General features: G+C 41.4%; 1 long non-coding RNA gene across 1 annotated transcript in view; it reads left to right on the top strand.

The window, feature by feature from the left end:
- Nucleotides 1–26,967, top strand: part of LOC132209904 (uncharacterized) — a 64,931-nt gene that overhangs the window by 19,521 nt on the left and 18,443 nt on the right. Inside the window, exon 2 of the long non-coding RNA XR_009446062.1 lies at nucleotides 4,442–4,540. This is a non-coding gene — a long non-coding RNA (uncharacterized LOC132209904). The remainder of the gene's footprint in view (nucleotides 1–4,441; nucleotides 4,541–26,967) is intronic.

Below are 26,967 nucleotides of genomic sequence, written 5' to 3' on the forward strand. Positions count from 1 at the left end.
TTTTTTTACAAACAAATTCTAGCTTCCTGCCTTCCAATTCACAATCACTCTGCCCAACTTCGTAACTTCACTGACTCATTTTACTAGAATTTCGCAGTCCAACATTCAGCAGGATATTGCCTTGACAGCAAAAGACATCATTCTTACCTTTTTCCTTTTGTCCATAACTGGACCATGACTCTAATGAGTTCTGGAGCTGTCTGATCCTTGCAGAACCCGGAACTGAATATTGATAAGCAGTTCATCAGTGAGTGAGTGTTGATGGATGATGCTGCTGATGACTCATTCCATCACTTTGCCAATGAATGAAAATAAGTAGATAGGTCAGTAATTGGCCATTTGACTATCCTGTTGCTTGTGGACAGTACATACCTTGGATATTTTCCACTTTTTCAAGAAGATTCCGGTGTTGTAATTGCACTGTGACTATTTGGGTCAAAGTGCAGCTAGTTTTAGAGCTAGAGTGTACTCCAGGCACAGGACAACAGGAGAGAGGATATCAAAGGATAACTAGCACTGTGAAAGAAATGCTGCCATAACCACTGGCATCCTCGTCCCATAATGCTTTCTCTTTTTAAAAAACCTCAAGATTGCAGCCAGAATATTGGGTTTGCAATGTTGAGTGCACTTAATCATTTCTTAGTGTCATGCTGAATGAATAAAATTGTCTGGGAACAGGCAACTGTGGTGATAAGAACATCAGGAGCAATGTCTCCTCTATACTGTGCAGCTGAGTGCTGATGCCACTCCAGCATTGACTCTCAATTGCAAAAATCACGACCATACATGGGCCTCAGGAGTTGTGCACAGAAGGAAAAAGATTAGTGGGAACACTGTTCACCCTTCCTCTCACCACTTCTAGCTTTGGCATCAATGAAGAAGATCTGGTGGATCCGAAGCCTGCATATCTTGTTAGGTCCTTGATTGTAGTCCCACTATTCATGAATGAATTTGGTGGGACTACAGTGTTTTGATCTTATCCATTAGCTGTCGGGTTACTTACCTTGGTTTATAGCATGCTGGCTCTGTTGTTTAACATGTATGCAGTCCTGTGTTGTAGCTTCAGCAGGCTGGCACATAATTTTCAGGTATATTCTGTGCTACTACTTCTGCACCCCTCATTGGACCAGGGTTTGTCATACAGCTTGGTATTAACTCAGGACTGAGACTGTGCCACGCAGATGCTAAATTCTGAGCTTTGAGATCAGCTCCTAATTTATTTCTGTTAGCATGGTGGTTACATCACATGATATGACTGAGAGTTTCCTGATGTGATGAGTTTGGACTCCAAAAGGTTCTTCTACTTCTTTCCTCCTGAAATCATTTCAGTATCCAAAATCTTATTTCTTATCATTCAATTTCCTATTTTCTTTCTCATTCCCACCAACAAACAGGATACAAATGCTATAGAGCACTTTCAATCAAAGAAGTAGTTTTGAAACATTTTCACTGTTTTAAAGTAGGAAACACAACACTAATGTGCCCATAGCAAACTGAACAGCAAATCATAGTGACCAGATATTCATTTATGATGTTGATTGTGGAATACATATTGGCCAAAAGACACTTGTTTTTTTTCAAAATACTATCGTGGTATAACATCATCTTGCACAGCTACAATGGCTTCTCCCCTAATACATAATGACAATTCCCTCAGCTTCTATGGCTCACATGTGCTTGAATTGTTTAATGGGGCACTGCTTATTGCATATGTGGCATAAAGAATGAGCTCCACCTTTACTCCAGGAACAATTACTGTTTGTGTATCTGAAGAAATGTGTCATGGTGATTTCAGACCACGTGAAATCAAGTCTGAATCTCTAGGGTCCCAGAAGAAGTCTTATCTTACAATCAATTATACATAGGTCAGTTGGTTAGCGATACAGATTTCTGCCAACAGCATGGGTTCAAATCCACATTTGCTGAGCTTACCGCAAAGGGCCCTCCTTCCAGAAACAAAAAAACTGGCAAATGAAGCTCCAGGACACTGCAGTGCTTCTGGTTAGTGACAAGACCATCACAGTCGTACAACCCTGTAGAGAAATTCTTCAGCAATAGGATGCTTCAAAGTCCAAACTGGTTCTGAACTGTGAAGGGAGAGATGGTGACAAGGAATTAACATTGTCTGCTTCTTCCATTGTAACCATAAAGGATATGCATCAACACCAACATTACCAACAACAAGCACAGGCAGATGAAGCAATCACTCCCTGTGATAAAGGCTGAAGCACGACTGAGAAACAGAAAGACATCAAATTCTCTTTCTCCAGCTGCTCTCAGCTGCAGCTCAATACCCAGCAGAGATGATGAGGACATTGGCATGTTTTTTGAAAGTTCAACAGAAACTAAAAGACCTGCAAGTGTTGGAGGCTACGTGCACTGAGCAACCACGAAGTGTTGAGGCCCTGATACTGAAAAGGACGGCAGAAGGAAGACCTTCAATTACAGATGAACAGTGAACAAAACATCTAGCTGAAAACTATGATTGAGCCCATCGGCAGACTACAAAATCACCCAAGGTTTCTTTTGGTAAAGAGGAAGTGGATCAGATCACTGAGCATTTAGAAATGCAAAATGAATTTTTAAATCTTAAATTCAAGCATCAAAAGCACATTTGAGCAGATCAAAGTTCTTTAAAATTTGAAACTGTAAGGACTTTGTGGCTCTATTTTGTGCTTTTAAAATTGTTTACTGAAATGAGAAAGATAAAGTTTTCAAAACCAGTATTCAGAAGAGTAGTTGCAGCTTTGAAAGCAAACAACTTGACACCCATTGCAGGCACCATGTAAATAACTTGCTAAACAAACAATAATTGAAGGTGAGCTACGTCAATTTGGAGTTGAAAAGCTGGATTGATACAACATTTTCTGGCAACAAATTAATTGATATGTGGACCAGCAGTTATCAATGATCGAGACATTTTTTTGCCTGCCAATAACTGCTTCTTTGCTTCGCAGGTAATTTAACAGTTTGGAGCCAGGAATGAGAGAAAGAGAGAGGAAATGTGAGAGAGCGGGATTGCGAGAATGAGAGAGAAAGAAAAAGAAGTATTCAGTTCTTCCTAGCCCAGGGGTATCCTCCCTGTTTCGTGCAGTCAAAATTTACTGTAAACTTGAATAAATCCAAATTATCTTCCCTGCAACAGTTGTTATAAGATTTAGCTTTTCACTGATGCATCAGAAATATTTTATGAGTGAACCAGCCACCTTGTTATCTTTTCAACCAGTGAAAGTATCTGGACAAAGATGGCTGAAGCAATATGCTGTCCAGAAGAAGAATGATAGGGGTCACCTTAACAGAGCTTGAATAAATTGTCTTACCCATTTTTTACCCTCTATACATAATCTATATTTACCATCTGTTTGGCTGCCTGCGTGCTGTATAAGGGAAGTTTCTAAGGGAATTAGAATTTTAATTGGTAGTGTTCTCTGCCAATGGTTTATAACTGCTTACCTGAAATTAGAGTCGAATTTTTTGGAACAAATAATAATTCTGGCTCATACTGGGAATCTGTTCAAAGCTTTCTACTAAAGCAACCAATTGTTGTTTTACTTTTGCATTGATATTTGGGTGCAAGATGAGAATCCTCAACAAAGTTCATCTTTTTATAGTAATACTCCGACATTATTCTCGACAGAGAACCTGCTATTCTACTCCATCCTTTTGCTCATCTCTGTAGTCAAAGATAAGCATGAACATACATCCTTTTTGTCATCTGAGAGAGCTGAAAACACTGTTGAAGATTAATGCCAAGCAAAGATTTGCGATAGAAAGGAGGTAGAATGTGGGAATAAAGAGTTAAATACTCAAGTATAAGGTTAGTGGTTAAAGGGAGGGCCATAAATAACTTGAGTGAAGTTATGCAGTAACGCGCCAACTATATCTTTGCCCGATAAATAAAAGTGTGCATAGGAGCTATATAATAATGATGTCAGACTACGCAAAACTGGAGCCTAAGTCTCTAGAATTCCAAAAGACATTCTCTAATGCATCCTTAGTACATAGTTATATTTTATGAAGCTTGTTACTGTTCACTTACAAGATTATAAATTTCCTCCTACCACAAACATTTTCCCTTCTGAATAAAATAGATAGCACTTATTTAACTCTGTCTGCACAAGGATGTCCTTTCATTTGGCTTAAGGCTCACCTAGTGAAAACAGACATATTCCCCATAAGTTAGATAGAGCTGAATACTAGGAAACAAATAAGGCTGCAGTTATGCTTTTAAATAGCTTCACAGAATGTTACCTTCATTGGTTATTGCTCTTTATGGGACAATGGAATATTTTGAAGTTTTGAAACTCATGTATATTAGCCAGTATGTTTATTTCTGCCTTTCCTGACCTCACCAATGACTTAACTACAGAATAGACCTCCACAAAGCAGTTAATAATTTTATGTTTATTAGTTTGGCACATCATTTGCTTTCCACCTGCAGTGTTCAATGTCAGTAGAGAGTTCTGGACCAATCACCTTCGTTATTACACTGACTTGGGAAAAAGGATATATTCACAATGAAGGAAATCTGCCAAACGGGGTAAGCAATGTCTGCTTTTGTTCTTCAGGTTTAGGCACTCAACCATAATAATAATGGTGATCATAAATCCAGGGATAGTACTACATCACTTTTCACAGGGCAGACTCGTAGCAAAAGATATGACCAATTTCTTAACTAGTTCTGAAGCTGATGTCACCAATGAGTAATGCCATTTAATAGGATTTACTCAGCAAAGAAGATCTGCTAAGGAGAAGTAAAGAGCTTTAGCTGGGTATCGAAGTTTTCTTAGAGTAACATTGTGCACTGTTTTAAAGTTTTGATCTTAGGAATGTGGCTAGGACAACATGTATTGCTCATCCCTTATTACAGATTAACAAAGAAGAACAAAACAGAATTACAGCACAGGAACAGGCACTTTGGCCCTCCAAGCCGGTGCCGATCATTATGCCCTAAGTAATCTAAAAAACAAACTTTCTGCCCTTTATTTCGGTCCATGTCCCACTATCCACACCACCCACCGCCCCCCCCCTTTCATGTAACCATCCAAAAGCCTCTTTTGAATGTTGCCAACGTGCCCACTTCCACCACCTCTTCTGGCACTACATTCCAGGCTCCTATTACTCTCAGTGGGGAAAAAAAACTCCCTTAAACTTTTGCCCTCTCACCAAACCCTCTGACTATCCACCCTATATATGCCCCTCTCAATTTTGTAGACCTCTGTCAGGTCTCCTCTCAGCCACTGTATTTCCCGTGAAAACAATCTTGGCCTTTTTAACCTTTCCTCATAGCCAATGCCTTCAAGACCAGGCAACATCCTGGTGAGCATTCTCTGTACTCTTTCCAAAGTTTTCACGTCCTTCTGGTAGTATGGTCACCAAAACTGCACACAGGTACTCCAAATGCGGCCTAACAAGGGTTTTATTTGGGTGCAACATGATTCTTGAACTCTTGTACTCAATACCCCAGCTGATGAAGGCAAGCACACCATATGCCTTCTTAATCACCTTGGCCACCTATGTTGCCACTTTTAGGGAACTGTGGACCTGCACGCCCAGATCCATCTGTATGGTAATGTTCCTAAGGGTTATGCCATTTACAGTAAAATTCACATAAATTTGATCCCTCAAAATGAATCACCTCACATTAGTCTGGATTAAACTTCATCTGCCATTTGTGTATCCAAGCCGTCAATTTATTTATATCCTGTTGTATCTTTTCAAAGTCATTGATACTATCAGCAACTCCACCAATCTTTGCGTCATCTGCAAAGTTGCTAATCAGACCACCCACATTTTCCTCTAGATCATTTATATATATACTGCAAACAACAGAGGACCTAAGACTGATCCCTGTGGAATATGACTAATTACCAGCCCGCATTCAGAAAAACACCCTTCCATCACTACCCTCTGTATTCTATGACCAAGCCAGTTTTGTGTCTACCTAGTCAGGCCACCCCAAATCCCTTGTGGAGTTTAGTTTATGAACCAATCTGCCATGTGGGACTTCACTAAATACCTTGCTAATGTCCATACAAACTATATCCACAGCTCTTCCCTCATCAATTAGCTGACACCTCTTCAAAACATTCAATCGGTTTGGTGAGGCATGACCTTACCCCTAGAAAACCATGCTACTTATTACTAACTAGTGAATTTTCTTCCAAATGTGCATATATCTTGTCCCTCTGAATCTTCTGAGAGTTTTTGCACCACAGATATCAGGTTTACCAGCATACAATTTCCTGGATTATCCCTGCTTCCTTCCTTAAACAAAGGAACAATATTGGCTAATCTTCAGTCTTGTGGAACTTCACCTGTGGTCAAAGAGAATATGAAGACATCTGCTAATCACCCCAGCTATTTCTATGCGTGCCTCTCTGACTAATCTGGGGTGTATCCCATCTGGTCCTGGGGACTTGGCTACCTTAATGCAATTTAGGTTACCCAAAACCTCCTTCTTCAATATATTAACATTCTCTAGAGTATTCACACACTAATCCTTGACCTCGTTATCAGTCATGTCCTTCTCTTTGGTGAATACTGACAAAATACTCATTAAGGATCACTCCTTTTTCCTGTGGCTCTGCGTATAACTTCCCTCCTTTGTCCTTGTTTCCCCCGCTACCTTCTTTCTTCTAATATACGCAAAGAAAGCCTTGAGATGCTCCTTGACCCTGTATGCTAAAGACATTCCCTTGTCCCTTTTAGCCTTCTAATTCTGCTTTTATGTCCCTTCCTACTTTCTTATACTCCTCAATGGCTTTGTCAATTTGTAGCTGCCTAGGCCTATGGTATGCTTCCTTTTTCCTTTTGACTAAGCTTACAATTTCTCTCGTTGTCCGTGGTTCCTGAATCCTACGCTTCCTATCCTTCAGTTTTGCAGGGACATACATGCCCTCACTTTAATCAACTGGTCTTTAAAAGCCTCCCACAAGCCAGATGTAGATTTAACCCTCAAATAACTGCTCCCAATCCACATTCCACGATTCTGTCAAATGTGGATGTACTTGGCCCTTGCCCAGGTAAGCACACTCACCCAAGGTCCACTTCTTGTCCTTGTCTATGACTAATCAAAAACTTGTGGATTTGTAGTCACAAGGCCCAAAATACCCTCCTACCGAAACATTGGTCACTGTCCTGGCTCATTCCCTAGTAACAAGACTAATATGACCTCCGCTCTGGTTGGATTGTCAACATGCTGCCTCAAAAAAGCCTTTGACAATGAGATCCTTCTTGAAGAGCTGCTGCTTAGAATAGATCAGTGCTGCTGGCATCAAGGATTTCAACTTGAGGCTCTCCAGGTTGAGTTAAATGGAAATAGATATTAATCACCTTCTGTTCTGTCTCCTTTGAGTTATTACCAGGCCCCTCCTCAGGCTGTCAGATCTAAGAAAGGCCTAAGCACAACCTCATAATCAGCTGCCTTGAGGAAAGCCCAAGCCAGGATTTTGGAGCAGATTAGTGGACATTCCTGCTCAACCCATTTTTGTATGGAAATGTGAGCTCATTACACTCACTAGGAATAGCTCTACAGTCTGGCAGCATCAGAAGGACAAAGATCTTCTATAATGTTTACAATGCTAATTTCTACCTTCAAAATAGTAAAAGTTGAGCATTCTACAACCAGTGAATTGAGAAAAGTTGGGCCTTGTATGTGCAAGCTGTTTTCTGGTGAAACTGTGCTGTATAAGTGTGTTATGGTGTGAAAAGTTTAATACTGAGGACCGTCTTTAGCATCCCCTACCCCCCCCCCAATATGATGACATCGTATGGAATTAGCAGGAGGACAGCTTACAATTTTTTATGGAAAAACACCACCATTTAGGTGCTCTTATACATGTCTGTAATAATTTTTTTATCACTTTGATGCAACCTGTAAAGATGATACAGTCCAACTCAATTAGAGAAAGATAAGTTGCAATGATTTGGCCTGAGTATCATTATGCATCGGGGAAGAGGCAAGAATGAGAAAGTGGAACATTCAAGGTAACCTCAGTGGCATGAGAATTGAACCTGTGTTATTCATTTTACTCTGCATCACAAACCACCCATGCAACCAACTTAAGTAAACAAACTTCAGGTGCTGTCAACCATTAAAATATATCTTATTTAAGACAAGAGCCTCTTCACATTAAGCTACCATGTGGCATTCCTCCACCAAATCAGACTAAGCAGGCCCTGTAGATCCTTAACCTGAAAGGATCATGGCAGTGAATCTACCTTAGAGTGAGCAATCGTACAGAGAATCTGTGCAACACAATGAACAATGGCTCCACATTCCACGATTCCTGTCAAATGTGGATGTACTTGGGCAGCTTGGAAAATGTTTCCAAAACAGTCAACTTGAAAGTTAGATATACAAATTCAGTTTGTGTTTATAAACATTTTGGAAAGGGGGATCATGCAGCCAGAACTCTTGATGCTGTGTCCATCACTATTACTGAGGAAATGTTCTTCCGTATTCCACACGAATATATCATTTGGGAGCAGGATTAGGTCAATTGGTCCATTGATTCTGCTCCAGTTTATAGAAAAAGCATATGATTGCTATAAAATAAGGATCATTTTAAATGATAATATACAGTTACCACAATAATATCAATTTGTATGTGAATATATTGCAACTCACAACATTTTACCTGTGCAACTTTATCTGTCGCGGGCCTCAGTTGACTACTCACTCCCTGAGTTTTGCACACCTTCCTCATTCTCCTTTGAACCATGTATTAGTAGTCGCCTTTGATGATTAAAGTTGTATAATGCAGCGTAATGAGAGAACTAAACGGTGTTTCCTCACACAGAGACAGAGTGAGCCTCAGCTGTGATGTTTCTTAACGTCAAATAGTGCACTTAAGTTCACTTTCCTGTTTTAGGAATAACAGAGGAGAGGATCTATCACAGCCTGGCAAAAGATAACCTTTTTCAGAAACAGCAAAACATGAAAACATTTTGTTTATTTAAGTCTCAGTTAATCTTGATAAATTATTCGCTTCATTCTGGGAATTTATAAATGCTATGGATTGCTATTTAGAACAATAATGAACACAAAACTGCGTGGCTCCATTAATTTAAAGACTATTTCATAATATTGCTGTATTAAATCACACAGCGTGGCATCTCCTGGTCTCAGATGCTGAGCCTTGCTGCAGTATTAAATCATAGGAAGTAAAATTCAATTTATTGTCTGCCTGTAAATGACGTTACTGCATTAAAGTTATGAAGGAAAGAATTAACAGGGACGAGTTGCTGAACCAAAATAAGCCACGTTGGAGGTATAAGAAGCTATCGGTTTATTAGTGATGATCAAGATGAGATTCAGCTCAGTAAATACTTCACTTTTATGAGCTCTGAAGTCAAACCTCAAGAACACAAATTTCATTCTTAAGAATTAATATTAAAATGCTGTATTTCAATACAGGGATGAGTGAAGAACCTAATGAAAAATTCAAAGCTACTGCAACTTGAAAGGTCTTAATGGATTTGATGCAAAAGCCAAACTATGCTCCCTGACGTTTGCTTCCATTCCTGTAAATTATCTGTTAGTATCATCAGATCAAAGGGAAAAAGTCTTAGACTCTGTGAAACTATACATCTGCTATATTGAACCAAAAGTGAGGTGAAGAAGTAAGTTTTTACAAAATGAAAGAGAGGAAAGAGAGTTTCAGAAGAAAACAGGCCGTGATTTTTGAAATTAAGGAAAATGGAAATTAAGTCGAAAGCATTTAAGAAAGGTTAGGAGGTAATCCGGTCTAAATAGATGGCTCTATGATGGTCTCTGCAAGGAAAGAAGTAGAAATTCAAACCTGAGGAATGAAGAAGTTGATGATAAGGATATGCCTGTGGTCAGATTTCATGCTAACTGAACTTTATTTTGGAACAAATCTAGATCAGAAGTTTGAAATTACTGATTCCATAACCATGGAACTGGGCCTGTGCTAGTCAATACTGATCCAATCCTCATTTTAAATTTAAAGCTCATTTGTCCTTGCTGTAAGAAATACAAATCATTTAACATATTTCCCAGAGCTGTCATTACGAAGTTATGCTAATAGTTATAGAAACTTTGGCTGATCTAAATTAAGGATGCAACTAATTTCTCTTGTGAGAATTTGGACAGATTTCTTCACATCTTATTAAAGGATTAATTAAAATATTAATCATAACTTTCCCTCAGGATTCTCAGAGTAAGTGAGACAATATTTTAGAGCAGCAGCAGTTAGTTATTTGTACAATTTTAATATAAAAATGAAACGTAATCTCACACTCATTGAGGTTATGCTTTTTCTTAAGTTTTTTTTTAAATTTTAGTTTTAATCATATAGTAGCAGCATGACTTTTAAATTGCCCAGTCCCACGATACACTGTATTGTTTCATGGCTGTGACAGTCTACATGTAAGTCACTGTACAGAGTTTCCAGTTTGATCGAAGCATGTAGCTACAGTATCCCCTACTGGTGTCTATTAGAAGCAGAACAATTCTGTCAGGGTACAAAGATTATCTCTACACTTTCCATTTAATGTGAGAGTGGGCCCTGATTTTAATTTGGCCAACCGCTTATAAGCTGGTCAACAGTAACTTTAAAATCCTGGCAGATCACTTGGCGATCCATTTCACTGGCACTTTGGCTGACACTGAGAAGTCTCTTTCCAATAGGTAGCTGAAGTGTCCCCTCACGCTGTAATAGTAATACAACATAATTGAAACGCAAATTGGAGAAGGACTAAAACTTTGACATACAAACGGACAGAGCAACTTGCTACCTGGTGACCTTTCAAAAATGAGGCCTGAATCTGCTTTGAAATATACTTTTTGAGAGACCTGAAGATGCTACTCCAAATTTCACAAGAATACTGTGGCTATTATGGCCCAGCAGCTGGAGAGGTGGCATTACAGTAATAATGTTGCCAGACTGGCATTCCAGTCTCGCGGCAATGGTTCTAATCCCACCATAGCATCGATGAAGCATGAATTTAATAAAAATCTAGAATAAAAAGCTCGCTCACTGATGGCTGCATAGCCACTGTTTATTTTTGTTTTCTTTTAAAAAGATCGGGTTCACGAATCCTGTTAGGGAAGGAAATCTTGCCAGACTGACCTGTTCTGGTCTTTGTGTCGGTGTAGGCCATCAGTAATGCAGTTGACTCTTGATGAATGGGCAATAAATGCGAGCAATGTCTACATCCCATTAAAAAAATCTATACCCTTGTAACAATTGGCCAGTTAGGATTCCGGAATGCAGCAGATAGCCATCTGGGCATGAATCCTGGCACCTTAACAATGAGGAAATATGTTTTGCAAGCTGATCCCAAAAAAAGTCAATATTTATTTCATGGACCTAATACAATCAAAATATGTCTTCATTTTAGTTAATTGCATAAGCGAGAGTGAGAATTAAGCATAGCCTAATGAGGTATCCCATCACCAGAATAAGATAAACTTTCCGAATTCTGCCACAGTAATGGGCCAGGTTTTTTGTCAAAATAATGATCTGGCTAATAGTGTTCATTATTACTCATGCACAACTGCAGATTTGTGGTTAAAAATGGCATTTAAAAGTTGTAGTTCAACATGGGAGCACTCCACTTTTAACATCTTAAAAACGGCATATTGCAGTTGTCCTCACAATTGAAAAGCATTGAATAAATAGAACTTGTATTATAGATATAAAACTGAGTGTTGGAAGCTAGGGGTGGAATTTTCTGCTTCCTGAGCAATGGAGAGAAATGTAAGAAAATACAAGAATTTTCTTTAAAATGCTGTTGATATTTTTTTCTTTGATTTTCTCTAAAAGGCTTAAACAGAGAGTTCAGAATCATTGATGAGCAGATTTCAGTATATTTCAATCTCATTAATAGCCCAAGTTTGTCCATTTCAAGTCAAAATTACTTATCCTCTCCTTTCCCAATAAACCAGATGGTGCCAATTCCAACATGGAAATAAGAATAGTTACCTGGTGGCAATAGCCAGGAAATCCCCAAATTTTGCTGGGAGATTCAGTGACGGTAATGTCATTGAATGTCAAGGAGTGATTTGTCTATGGTCAGTGTTTGTGTAGCATGAATGTTGCTTGTCACTTGTCAACCCAAGCCGGGATATTGTCCTTCCCACTTCTTACCGTATGATGGATAGAAGATCATTGCTGGAGCAGCTGAAGGTAGTTGGGCCTAGTACACCATTCTGGGGAACTCTTAAAAAAGATGTTTTTTCCCCCAATTCTGAATTACTCTAATTTTGTTCAGTCACCTTGATGCCTTACTCAGTCAAATGTAACCTTGATGTCAAGGACAGTCACTCTCACCTCACGTCTGTAATTCAGCTCTTTTGTTGATGTTTGAGACAAATCTGTATTGAGATCAGGCGTTAAGTGGCACTGTTGGAACCCAAACTGGGCATCAGTGAGCAGGTTATTGCTAAGCAAGTGATGCTTGATCACAATACTGATGCCACGTTCCATCATTTTTCTGATGATCAAAAGCAAACTGATGGAGTAGCAATTCGTCAGGCTGGATTTGTTATGATTTTGTATCCAGGACATAGTTTTTGAATATTTTCTGAATATTGGTCTGAGCTGCAATAAGGTTAGGATTCAATCATACCTAATATGTTCAACCACCAGAGATGTCAGCTTAAACTGATGACAAGGTGGGGGATGGAAAGTTTGGTCAGCTTCTAAAATTTGCCTTTTGTGAGTTTGCCTGTGCACATGATAAACTCTTGTAATCTCTTCGGCCTTGAAGCTGCTCGACCATGTCCTGAAGCAAACCAGGTACCACAGCCACATCACCTTCCTCAGCACCTGCCTACGGAACCAGATCATCCCCAAGGGACTACAGTCTACATTTCAGCCTTCCCAATTTGGCCCCAAGCGCGACCACCTCTACACCCAGAATATTCAGACCCTTCAGAAGCGTTTCTCCCTGCGAGTCCTGAAACAGACACTCGCAGCCATGCGCTGGCACCTCCACACACTGCAATCCAGCCTGCCCCAGCTCAGAGCCTCCCTCTCCCAGACCTGCAAAGGACCTCTGCTGCTTTTTATCCTACGCAGGATCCACAGACTGAACACCCAGTTTCACTCAGCTTTACTGGACACCAAAAATCGTAAGTACAACAAACTCACTGGCCCCTGCCACCCACAAGAGGATTCCTGCGCCTCCCAAATCCCGACTCTGTCCCTGCCCCTCCCCCACCATGCACCCGCCGCCATTGACCATGAGGACACGGCCGGAGGCCCCACGGATGACGTCACATCCGCCTCCGCCGGCCACAGAACTTCCGGAACCGCTGCTGCAGTCACCACCTCCACTTCCCGGTACAACACCTCACACACCACCCTCACCGCAGCCGCTGCCGCCCACCCCGATACTCCAACCTCCACAGCCAGCAACCCCAGAGGACACAACCACACTGAACCCTGCCGCATCTTCACCATCCCCCCAGACCTCCCACTGACTGAGGACGAACGGTCAGTGTCTCCCTACAACCACACATCAACGAATACCAGTCACGATTGGACATAGAACAGTTTTTCCGCCGTCTTCACCTCCACGCCTACTTCTTCAACCGGGAGCCTAACCCTCCCTCCACTGACCCCTTCACCCGCTTCCAACACAAGTCCTCCTCCTGGGCACCACCCCCAGGCCTCTTACCCTCCCTCGATCTCTTCATCTCCAACTGCCGTCGAGACATTAACCGCCTCAACCTCTCCACCCCTCTCACCCACTCCAACCTCTCCCCCGCAGAACGGGCAGCCCTCCGCTCCCTCTGCTCCAAGCCCAACCTCACCATCAAACCCGCAGACAAGGGTGGCGCAGTGGTAGTATGGCGCACGGACCTCTACATCGCCGAGGTCAAACGCCAACTCTCCGACACCACCTCCTACCGCCCCCTCGATCATGACCCCACACCTGAGCACCAAACCATCATCTCCAACACCATTCACGACCTCATCACCTCAGGGGACCTCCCACCCACAGCCTCCAACCTCATTGTTCCCCAACCCCGCACAGCCCGTTTCTATCTCCTTCCCAAAATCCACAAACCTGCCTGCCCTGGTCGACCCATCGTCTCAGCCTGCTCCTGCCCCACCAAACTCATCTCCACCTATCTGGACTCCATTTTCTCCCCTTTGGTCCAGGAACTCCCCACCTACGTCCGTGACACCACCCACGCCCTCCACCTCCTCCAGGACTTCCAATTCCCTGGCCGCCAACACCTCATCTTCACCATGGACGTCCAGTCCCTATACACCTGCATTCTGCATGCAGATGGCCTCAAGGCCCTCCGCTTCTTCCTGTCCCGCAGGCCCGACCAGTCCCCCTCCACCGACACCCTCATCCGCCTAGCCGAACTCGTCCTCACCCTCAACAACTTCTCTTTTGACTCCTCCCACTTCCTACAGACTAAGGGGGTGGCCATGGGCCCCAGCTATGCCTGCCTCTTTGTAGGTTACGTGGAACTGTCCCTCTTCCGTACCTACACAGGCCCCAAACCCCACCTCTTCCTCCGGTACATTGATGACTGTATCGGCGCCGCCTCTTGCTCCCCAGAGGAGCTCCAACAGTTCATCCACTTCACCAACACCTTCCACCCCAACCTTCAGTTCACCTGGGCCATTTCCAGCACATCCCTCACCTTCCTGGACCTCTCAGGCAACCAGCTTGTAACTGATGTCCATTTCAAGCCCACCAACTCCCACAGCTACCTAGAATACACCTCCTCCCACCCACCCTCCTGCAAAAATTCCATCCCCTATTCCCAATTCCTCCGCCTCCGCCGCATCTGCTCCCACGATAAGACATTCCACTCCCGCACATCCCAGATGTCCAAGTTCTTCAAGGACCGCAACTTTCCCCCCACAGTGATCGAGAACGCCCTTGACCGCGTCTCCCGTATTTCCCGCAACACATCCCTCACACCCCGCCCCCGCCACAACTGCCCAAAGAGGATCCCCCTCGTTCTCACACACCACCCTACAAACCTCCGGATACAACGCATCATCCTCCGACCCTTCCGCCATTTACTATCCAACCCCACCACCCGAGACATTTTTCCATCCCCACCCCTGTCTGCTTTCCAGAGAGACCACTCTCTCCGTGACTCCCTTGTTTGCTCCACACTGCCCTCCAACCCCACCACACCCGGCACTTTCCCCTGCAACCGCAGGAAATGCTACACTTGCCCCCACACCTCCTCCCTCACCCCTATCCCAGGCCCCAAGATGACATTTCACATTAAGCAGAGGTTCACCTGCACATCTGCCAATGTGGTATACTGCATCCACTGTACCCGGTGTGGCTTCCTCTACATTGGGGAAGCCAAGCGGAGGCTTGGAGACCACTTTGCAGAACACCTCCGCTCAGTTTGCAACAAACAACTGCACCTCCCAGTCGCAAACCATTTCCACTCCCCCTCCCATTCTTTAGATGGCATGTCCATCATGGGCCTCCTGCAGTGCCACAATGATGCCACCCGAAGGTTGCAGGAACAGCAACTCATATTCCGCCTGGGAACCCTGCAGCCATATGGTATCAATGTGGACTTCACCAGTTTCAAAATCTCCCCTTCCCCTACTGCATCCCTAAACCAGCCCAGTTCGTCCCCTCCCCCGCACTGCACCACACAACCAGCCCAGCTCTTCCCCCCCCACCCACTGCATCCCAAAACCAGTCCAACCTGTCTCTGCCTCCCTAACCGGTTCTTCCTCTCACCCATCCCTTCCTCCCACCCCAAGCCGCACCCCCAGCTACCTACTAACCTCATCCCACCTCCTTGACCTGTCCGTCTTCCCTGGACTGACCTATCCCCTCCCTACCTATACTCTCTCCACCTATCTTCTTTTCTCTCCATCTTCGGTCCGCCTCCCCCTCTCTCCCTATTTATTCCAGTTCCCTCTCCCCATCCCCCTCTCTGATGAAGGGTCTAGGCCCGAAACGTCAGCTTTTGTGCTCTTGAGATGCTGCTTGGCCTGCTGTGTTCATCCAGCCTCACATTTTATTATCTTGGAATTCTCCAGCATCTGCAGTTCCCATTATCTCATCACATGATAAACATGTTTGCATTTGTCTATCTCCTTAAGAATTTTCTTGTTGTCAGTGTGATGGCATTACACTGTATCTTTGGTGAAATGTGTTTTGTTCCAGAGCCTGGTTTGGCTTTTGGAAACAGATTTCCTGCACGTGTCCAATGCCTTTTGAAGCTGTATGCTTTGCAAATGTGAAAAATTATTAGTCAGCATTTGGCTCTGCCTAGTACCATAAAAAAAAACTACAGATGGTCGTGTGCACGGCCCAAACAATCCCCGAACCCCACCTTCCATCCATGGACCCTATTTACACATCTTATTGCCACAGAAAGGCTTACAACCCCTTGCAAAGACCCCTTTCACCTCGGCAATCCTCTCTTATAGCTCTTTCCATCAAGCAGAAGATACTGAAGCTTGAATACCTGCACCAGAAGGTTCAAAAATAGTTTCTTTCCTGCCAATATTGGACTGATGAATGGACTCTAACTTCAAATAATGTTGACCTAAATAATTTTGATCTTTTTGCTAAGTGCATTTCTTCTGCAGTGTAATCAGTATGCCTAACTCTGGCTAAGCACCCTATGCTCTGTATGTCCTTGCTGACAATGATCTGCCTGCACTCCCTGAAAACAAAGCTCTTCACTGTTTTTAGGCATATGCGATCACAATGGATCAAATCAGATCAAGGTGCAGCAAATTGTATTTGTGACAGATTGTGTTGGTATAGCGACTTTGTTGGCTATTGTAAAGTATTGGCTGCACCAAAAGCATGTAGTTGATGCAGACCTGCCACTATGGCTTCATGGTGATATCCTTTTCAAGCAAGGCTTCAATGAAATGTCCTTTTTTTTGCCTCTTGATATCCTTCCTGAAGGCATTAATTGTTGTAATGTGGGTCACTAATTTGAGCCTGTCTAAAAGTTCTCCTTTAATGAAGTCACACTCATTTCCTTTTCTGTGGCATCTTTGACAAACCATCATTAGACGCTTGGGGTTCCAATATATGACAATGCCAATCATGCATGAAGGCAGAGATGGATAAAAGCCCAATGATGATGATTGTGCAGTGATATTGAGTGACAGCACGCAATAATAAGACAATCAAGTTTTCAAACAAGTGTAAATGAGAAAAACATGTATTTCTCCAGGTGGCTATAGACTACATAGTGCAGGATGAGTTGTCAAACATATAAATTATTACAATGAAGTTTGATATGTTAATTCTTACCTTAAGCTTGTCTTTGAATATTCCCCATATCTCATTCTGGATGATTTTTATTGTCTACAGAAAGACTAGATAAAATAGTTCTGCAAAGACCCGATTTGCTAATGAAGAGTCAGATTTTCAGAAACCTCAGGGTCATTTATCACTTGGTCTGTGACATTGAGCTGTATGTGTTGCTAGAATAGTTCTAAATCACACCAAATATTATTTGCTGCCGAGTCCATAATTAAATATTTGGCTTCCAGCTCTCGATGAAGGTCTGTTGCAGTTTATTTTCAAACTGAAGCTTTGTTTGGGCTTATTTTTTATTTGTTTTGCTTTCCTTTCATTTTTCCCTCATGCTTATGTTTCATTTTATTTTTTCAACATTGCAGTCCCTTTTCCGACTAATGATATTCACCTGCACTTCAAGATATATGGGCGTGTAGTAATATGTTTCAGCCACTAGATGCTGTTCACACCCAAATTTGGTAATTATTTAAATTCATCTGTTTGGACATGCTGTGACACTCCTCTGGGATAATTGGGACTTGAACCTTGATCTCCCGGCTCAGTGGTGGAACGTTACCATTTTGCCACAAGTCTCTCACACCAAATAAATTAAGATAGCATCATACCAGCTTCTCTCTGTTCTGCCAACAAATTGCAGCTACAAAAAACAAGCCAAGCAGCCAGTGCACACAGCTACACTTAATGTGGAAAAATATTTTTAGCAAAAAGCATTTTAAAATTAATTTCAGGTTCTCAATGTATTTGAGTTGTAAGAAGCCTTTGAATTCCAGTGATTGTAATAAGGTCAGCCAACTAGACAAAATATGGTAGAATCAGAGAGATCCGGTTGATGAAAAGGATGAATATCAGGGTTAGCTAGTCCCTGATAGTCTGTCTAGGTCAGAGGCAGTGCTATTGTCAAAGGCTGTGCATTTATAAAATGAGGGTGATTGGTGATGGGATGCCTGCCTCTGAAGGGTCATTTCAGAATATTGTTTACACACTTAAACTGGAAAGCAGTCTGACGATCCATTTTCTAAAAACAAAGGAGATAGGTTTTCAGCTTGACCTACCATACATTTTAAGTAGAGAAAAAGCAAGTCTACCTCCTGACTATTTAATCTGTGCAACGTTATTCACAGATATTGGTGTTGTTTGTTTTCTGAATGGTTTGAAGTTCAGTCAGTAAGACTTCAATATATCTCCACCCAGGAACTAACTGCTGCTTACCATCATTCCGTCATCATGATCTTTGACTGTGACATGCATTTCTGCCTCCAGCAAATGATAAATGGATACTTGTGTTAGCTCCTGTAACATTAGAAGTAAACATGGTTAATATAGCACTGAAAGATTCAACAGATGTGAACTACATCTCCTGGTATCTACACACATTATTCACAAGAAATTCAGATACAAACAGTGGTATGTTTCCGTCTGTGTGCCATGTTTCAAGTGGCTCCAGTGAAGATGGAGACTAAGATCTTTATAGCCTCAGGTTACATACAGTGATGATATCATGACCATGTCTTTTAAAAGTATAATGCATACTAGCTTTGAGATAGAACACGAGTCTTTGAATTGGCCAATCTTCTATCCATGCAAATATGTTCCCCTCATCTTACATGAGCTTTTATTTTCTGCAATAACCTTTTGACGTGGTACCTTATCTAATACCTTCCGGAACTCTAAGTACAGTACACCCCCCATTTCCATAGCCGATGTTACACCTTCAAAGAAATCTGTGCTGAAATCTATTGCCTCTGAGGCTAATGGTACATTTTCTATAATTACATTTTTAGCACTCAGTTTCAGAATAGTTAGTTGGTAATATTTAACCTGCAGTAGGGTCAGGACTTATTGCAATGTTTTCAATATATCACTTGGGACATTTCGACATTCACTGAAGAGCAGTTCCAAGATCATAACATAATAGTCTGGGACCATAATGTGATTTGAATGATCACCCTGAAAGATTAAATGAAGGCCTATCCATATTACACAGTAGAATACTGTTACTGTCTAAACCCTCTAGAACTGAGTGTGCTCTAAATATTACACAGTTACGCTGCCTCCTCTACCATATCTGGACATTCGGGAAATCGATTTCATGACAAGTCCAACTAATTGGTTAAACACGATTTCCTTTTCACAAATCCATGTTAACTCTGCCTGGTTACCTAATTTCCCTGTTGAATTGTCTGTAATAATAGCTTCTTGCATCTTCACTATGACAGGTGTTAAGCTAATTGGCCTCTAGCCTGTTTTGCTTTTCATTTTCCTCACTTTTTGTATAAAGGAGTTACATTCACTGTCTTCCAATCCGACAGAATCTTGAAAAGTCAAAACTGATACTTCAACCGATCTCAGTAATCACTTCTGTAAAGCATTGGGACAGCATCACTTCCCTAATGGTTATAAGTTCCCTTGAGTTCCTCCTTTTTATTTCATGATTTACAACTATTTCTGAAATATTACTTACATCCTTTATAGTGAAGTTAAATGCAAAATATCTATACAGTTCATTTGTGTCATCTTAATTTCCATTTCCGGTCCGGTGGCCCTTCCTCAGAACTGAGGAAATTTCAGTTCTGGGGAAGGGTCACCGGACACGAAACGTTAACTCAGTTTTCTCCTCCACAGATGCTGCCAGACCTGCTGAGCTTTTCCAGCAACTTTGTTTTTGTTCCTGATTTACAGCATCCGAAGTTCTTTCGGTTTTTTCTTTTTTGAATAGCTTGGGTTAGCTTCAGAAACGTGCATTTAATTTTTGTACACTAATTTTTCATTTTTTTCTTAATCTTTAAGTCATCGTTTTCTGCTCTTCTTCTCTGTCAAATCTCCTGTCCTGTCCCACATCTTTACACAATTATACACTTTCTTTATGTTAGAAATTGTCTTTAACTTCTTACCATTTTTTAATCAACGATGAGTCTGCCCCTGCACATTTTTCTTTCTCATCAGAATTATATATTTTATGTATTCAGAAATAACTTGGATGAAAATGTAGATGGGTTTGTTCGTAAGTTTGCAGACAATACAAAGATTGGTGGGGCTGTGGATAGCATAGAACATTATCAAAGGAAATAGTGGGATATAGATCAGTTGCAGATATGGGCGGTGAAATGACAGGTGGAATTTAATCTGGGTAATGTTAAGGAAAAATATGCAGTTAATAGCAAACCCTGAAAAACATTGATAAAAACATGTATCTTGGGGTTCAAGTCCATAGCTCCGTGAAAGTGGCCATGCAAGTAGATAGGGTGGTGAAGAAGGCATATGGCATGCCTGCCTTTATTGGCCGAGGATTGAGTACAACAGTAAGGATGTCATTTTGCAGCTTTATAAGAGTTTGGGTAGGTCACACTCTTAATATTTCATTCAGTTCTGGTCACCACATTACAAGAAGGACGTGAAGGCTTCAAATTGAGTGCAGAAGAGGTTTACCCAGATGCTGTCTGGATTAGAGGGTATGAACTATAAGGAAAGGCTAGGAAATCTCGGGTTGTTCTCTCCTGAGCAGCAGAGGCTGAGGGGAAACTTAATAGAAGTCTATAGAATTACAAGATACTTAGATAGGCTTGACATTCAGAATCTTAATGTGAGGGCGGGGGGGGGGGGGTGTTCAAAAGAGATGTAAGGGACAAGCCTTTTGCACGGAGAGTGGTAGGAACCTGGAATGTGCTGCCAGGGGTGGTGGTAGAGGCAATTATGATAGGGGCATTTAAGGGGCTTTTAGATAAGCACATGAATATGCAAGGAAAGGAGGGATATGGACCAAGGACAGGCAGATGGGATTAGGTTAATTTAGGTGTCAGGCTTGACATACCATCATGGGCCAGAGGGTCTGTTCCTGTGCTGCATTGTTCTATGTTCTTGTGCCTTATGTATGCTCTTGCACTTCTATTGATTTATCCATTAATTTAGCTTGCTAGCTCCTTTTGACTAGCTCTGGTTAATGTGTCCAAAAAATCCTTTATTTAAGCTTAAAATACTAGTCTTAGACCCATTCTTCTCTCCTTCAATCATAATGTAGAATTCAGTTGTATTATGATCACAGCTATTTAGATACACCTTCAATTTGAGTGTATTAATCAATTAATTAATAATCCAATAATATTGCACAATGTCAGATCTAATATAGCCTTCTCTTTGGTCAGCTCCAAGGCATGCAGTTCTAAAAGTTCTTACCTATCTTGAATACTTTCAATAAACTGCTCATCTACTCCATCTTTGCTTATTTGATTTTTTTCTAATCTATATGTAAGTTGAACAACCCACTCCTCCCTGATAAGCTTCTTTTATGCCCTCCTTTGTACTCATTCCATTGAGCAGCTTAATTCAAACATTCAAATGTACAGCCTGCCTCCTGGGACCACGTTTATGGTCCACCTCATATCTTTCCACCACTAAATTTTAATGTTGTAAGATGCAAAATAGGTTAGTTTTAGGTTTGAGATTTTGTACATTTTTTACTTCCTTAAAGTTTTGGCAAAGATCTGTAGCTTGGGTTGTGGGTGATATTGTAGATTTGCTCACCAAGTTGGCTTGTTCTTGTTCAGACATTTTGGCACCATGCTAAGTGACATCATCAGTGAAGTCTCCAATGAAGTGATGTCATTCTACTCCAATTGTAATTTATACTATCCGGTCCGTTATGGTGAGTACTGTCATTTCCCGTTTTGATCTGTATGGGTTTGTGTATGGGGTCCAATTCTATATGTTTGTCAACAGAAATATATATTCACTATAACGGACCAAACAGTACAAATCCCAAGTGGAGTAGAATAACTTCACTTCAGAGGTTCCACTGATGACATCACCTAGCATGGTGATGAAACGTCTGAACAAAAACAAGCCAGCTCAGCGAGCAAGTCAACAACCTCATTGCTTACTTCCATTTAGTAAAAACAGTCCCATTTGTGGGATTTAAAATTCCTTTCATTATTTTAGTTGTTATTTTTTGCCCCTGAAACTCTCAAATCTCTCATCAGAACACTAGCTTCCAGCCACGTCCTGTTCTGATATGACAAGGATCACGATTGGCAAAAGCAGCTGCCAATCTGAGATATCTCCAACTGACTAATTCAGAATCACAAATTCCCAGGATGTTTGGAGGCAATAACGGTAATTAATTTGTTTCAGTCCAGCCATTTGAGAGTGAGGAAAACTAATCCATGTAAGAGGTTTCATACATATCTTAACATAACATGGCAACATATTGCAAGGTTTCATTCCTAAATCTCCCGGGGAAAGTGATTAATATTTAACCTTAGCTTGAAATAATTAATATAACTATACCTTCAGTCTCTTTGTTTAATAAACAGTATGCAGTATGGAAATAAATTTATGTCTCCAATTTTAGGAATCTTGTAAAATTACTTCAAAACTGCAAGCAAACAACCACAATGGACCAGATGTTATTATTAAAATTATGGCAAAGTTAGCAAGCAGCAGTAAAGTTTCATTCTTCTATTAATATAAGCAAGAAAGTAATAAGTAATGGAGATAGTAGGAACTGCCGATGCTGGAGAATCTGAGGCAACAAGGTACAGAGCTGGATGAACATGGAAGGCCAAGCATCATCAGAGAAGCAGGAAAGCTGACGTTTCAGCTCACAACCTTTTCTGAAGAAGGGCCTAGACCCAAGACGTCAGCTTTCCTGCTCCTCTGATGCTGCTTGGCCTGCTGTGTTCATCCAGTTCCACACTTAGTCATATAGCAATAAGTAATGGATGTCTTACAGGGTAAAGGAACGATTTGTATTAGAAATCCCAAAGGATCACTGCTAGGAGCCTTGCTTTTCCTGATAGATATTAATGACATAAACTTGAGTACAGACAATGACACACATACATTAAATGATCATGACAGGATACAAGTGGGAATGTGTCATCACCCCCATCCTTTTCTCTGTCTTCATCGCCACCATTCTTCGCCTGGTCATGAACAAGCTTCCCAGCAGTGTGGATGTTATTGAAAGGATGGATGGAAACCTTTTCAACCTCAACTGGTTGAAATCCCAGAAGAAAATAATACTAACCTTAGTCATGGCATTTCAGAATGCAGATGACAACGTCATTTCTGCTCTCTCTGAAGCAAGTTTTCAAGGCTCACTTATTGTTTTTGCGGAAGCATACCAAAGAATGGGTGTGAGCCTTAACCTCACAACAGCTCAAGACCTTGTCCAACCTACCCCAGGGCAATTTTCTACATAAGGACCCACAGAACTAATGACCAGTGATACAGAGCTTCCTAGTTGGACAACTATATTTGTTAGCGAGTGATTACTGATGATGATGGTCTATCAGGCATCAATTTCAAACATTGTGGAGATATGATACTTGGAAGCATTGTAAACTGTGAGGAGGATAGTGTGGAAGTTCAAAGGAACAAAGGGAAGATGATGTCGGAAGGTAATTGACAGACGAAGCTCAAAGTGGAGAAACATATTAGTAGGAAGAATATGGAGAGAAACATGGGCAAAGCAGAGAACGGAAAGCAGAGAAACCTGGGTATGTATATGCATAAATCATGAAGGGTGTCAGAATAAATTGTAAGAGCAGTTAAAACAAAAATCCAGTATCCTAGACAATATGAATAAGGATAGGGACCACAATAACAAGGAGGTTTAGGGGAATGTTTCCAGGGATGAAGATAATCTGGAGAAACTAGCAGGGCTGTTCTTGGAGTAGAGCAGACCGAGCAGGGTTTTCTTTTTATTTACTCACAGGAAGTGGAATCTATGGGTGCCCATTGTTATTTATATAACCCTCGTTGCCCTTGAGAACATGGTGAGGAACACTAAAGCATCCTTCGGCATACCATACCTGAGCATTGAGGAGAGAAGCATTTCATTTTAGCCAGCAGTTGAGAGGAATCACTGCAGTCCATGTGGCATAGTTAAGTAGCCAATGTCATCAAGTAGGGAGCTTCAGGATTTCGACCCAAAAATAGTGAAGGAACAATGATACATTTCCAAGTCAAGATTGAGAGTGGCTTACAGAAGAACTTATAGGTGCTTGTCCTCACTTATATCTGCTGCCCTTGCCCTCATATGACTGAAGTATTCAAAATCATGAGAGTCTGAATAAAGTAAACTATGACACATGTGAAAAAACATAGAATGAGAGGACACAAATTAAAAGTAATTTGGAAAAGATGAAAAAGTGTTATAGGGGAAGTTGTCTTTCACACAGCAAGTGTTTAAGGTTTGCAATGAACTGCCTAAGAACGCACTGAAGGCAAATTCAGTTGAGGCATTCAAGAGAAAGGAAGCATGTGGAGAGTTACAGGGAATAGGAAGGAAAATGGCACTGAATGAGATGTACATTTGAGGTGCAAGGCAAACCGCAATAGACAGAACTTTCCCATTTTAAGTGAAAAGTTGAAAATCCTTTTTTTTGAAGAAGGGTCTCGACCCAAAATGTCAACTTTCCTTCTTCTCTGATGCTGCTTGGCCTGCTGTGTTCATCCAGCTTCAGACCGTATTATCTCAGGGTCTATACACTATTGGTTTAAAATCCATTTATAGGACACTCTGAAAGCAATGTAGGTGTGCTTGATAGTGGCCTGTATAGCAGAAGGTTGGTAATTTTGAAGAAGCTCATTGCCTCGGCTGCTTAACTTCTATTGACACAGGAAATGAAATGAACAGCTGTTCCCTGGAGAAAATAGCGTCAGCAATATCCCAGATGCATTTAAGTTGAAGATTCACACATGCTGCACAGGCCCTCAGTAGCTCCTTAAAATAAGCCAATGAGACAAATAATCAGGGCAGCTGAGTTCTTGATGGCCACCAGGATGGGATTTCCATCCAGTCCTCTGAGTACAAGTCCTCCTTCAGCAGATCAGAAACAGCAGGATAATATATCTTTCATCAGTGTCTGTACTGTCTTTCAGAAAATAACAACAAGGTCTACAAATGCAAGGGCTCATCATTTTCCTCCATCTGTTTGGCCAATTTTCATCTGCTGTATCTCCCAATGCAGGTTGTGTGACTGGGTTAAGAGGCCAGTTAACTTGCTGGGATTGTCAACAAAGTTGTAATTATTGTCTCCTATCATGTTATCTTTTGGAGTTGCTCCAAAGCAGTACTGATTCCACCAATAACATTCTCCGTGTGAGATTCATGAGCAGATAATCCAAGGGAATGTCAGAAGGATAATTTTTTTTTATTGAAGGAACACATTAGACTCCACAGCCACCACAATGAATTCTTATATATTTTGCCCTCTTAAGGTGTGGTATGTACATTTACCCAAGGAGATCACTGTCATGCCTCCCAATGAAAATCTGAGTTATGTGACATTGTCCAATTGAATGTTGCACAACCAAACCTTCTATGCTACACTGGGAGTGGAATTCTGGCAGTAAACTATCATGATAGCCCCTAACCCCACGTTGCACCCCAAAGAGTATTCTCTTTTTCATATTGCAGTCCATGTCCCACCATACTTGCAGTTCAGTGTACAAATCTAGCAGCTGAAAAGTATTGCCTCCATTGTTTACGAGGGAATGCAGTTACAAAATGGGAATTCCGGATTCTACATTTAAGGCCTATTGCATTTTTTTAGCTGATATGCCTAGAGAGCAGTTACTACAGAAAATCTAATGGTCATACTTGTTTAAGGCCATAATGTTTTTTAGAGCATGTGTTCTTGAACAATGTATGACCTGTAAACAAAGTTAAAATTCAAGGTAAAAATCAAGGGTTGCCAATTTTAAACAGATGTGGGCTGACTTTTTTTTAATCTCAGAGAGTTGAGTGTCTTTGGGTCACTTTTGAAAACAGTACAGTCCTTGAATATTTCTAAGGCAGAGGTGAATTGCTTCTTGTTGAGCAAGGGAAGGTGAAAGATCATCAAGGGCTGGAGAGAATGAGGATTTGTGGGTACAATCAGATCAGCTAAGATCTTATCGAATGGTGGAAAAGGCTTGAGGGGCTGAATGGGCCAATCCTGCTTCTGAATCATATGCCTGCATGAAGCCAGATGGTGGCATTCTGAATCGGTGGGTACATGATGAATACAATTGCCATGGGGAGGACCCCCAAATCTAAGACTTCTTCTCCGCATGCAAGGAAAACTCTATTAAATATAATCCATTCAGTGTCAGCCATTTTATAAAATTTTGTGGAAGTTGCCGTCTGGACTGGTATATTTTGCCCATCCCTAATTGCCGTTGAGAAAGTGGTGAGCTGCTATTCATTTGCTGTAGGTAGACCCACAATTCCATTAGAGACAGAATTTCAGGATTTTCACCCAATGAAACAAAAGGAATGGCGATATATTACTAAGTCAGGGTGATGAATGGAAAATGGGCAACCAGTTTTCTTTGGCTCATCTAAGTACAGTGGACTAAGTGGCCTTCTTTAGAACATTTCTAAAATTTTGTTTTAATGAGGAGTTTTAAGAACACTGGCCTGGATTTTCCAGTGGCCAGATCATCATTTCTGAAATAAAACTGAGAGTTGCACCGAATCACTCCTGAGAATCCCCATGACAACAGACATGGAGGAATTGCATGGGAAAATGAACATACAGCTCGACACATGGAACCATCCACAAATACACATGCAAATCAGAAAATTCCGGAGTGAAATAAATAACGACACAGAAAATGTCAGATTTTTATAAGCCAACACTAACTCTTGACTAAGTGTTCAACTCTAGTTTATCCTGCACATCCCTAACAACAGCAACCCCCCACACCCCCTAGCAA

Source organism: Stegostoma tigrinum, chromosome 1, assembly GCF_030684315.1.
Source record: "Stegostoma tigrinum isolate sSteTig4 chromosome 1, sSteTig4.hap1, whole genome shotgun sequence".
In the NCBI taxonomy this organism is placed as follows: Eukaryota; Metazoa; Chordata; class Chondrichthyes; order Orectolobiformes; family Stegostomatidae; genus Stegostoma; species Stegostoma tigrinum.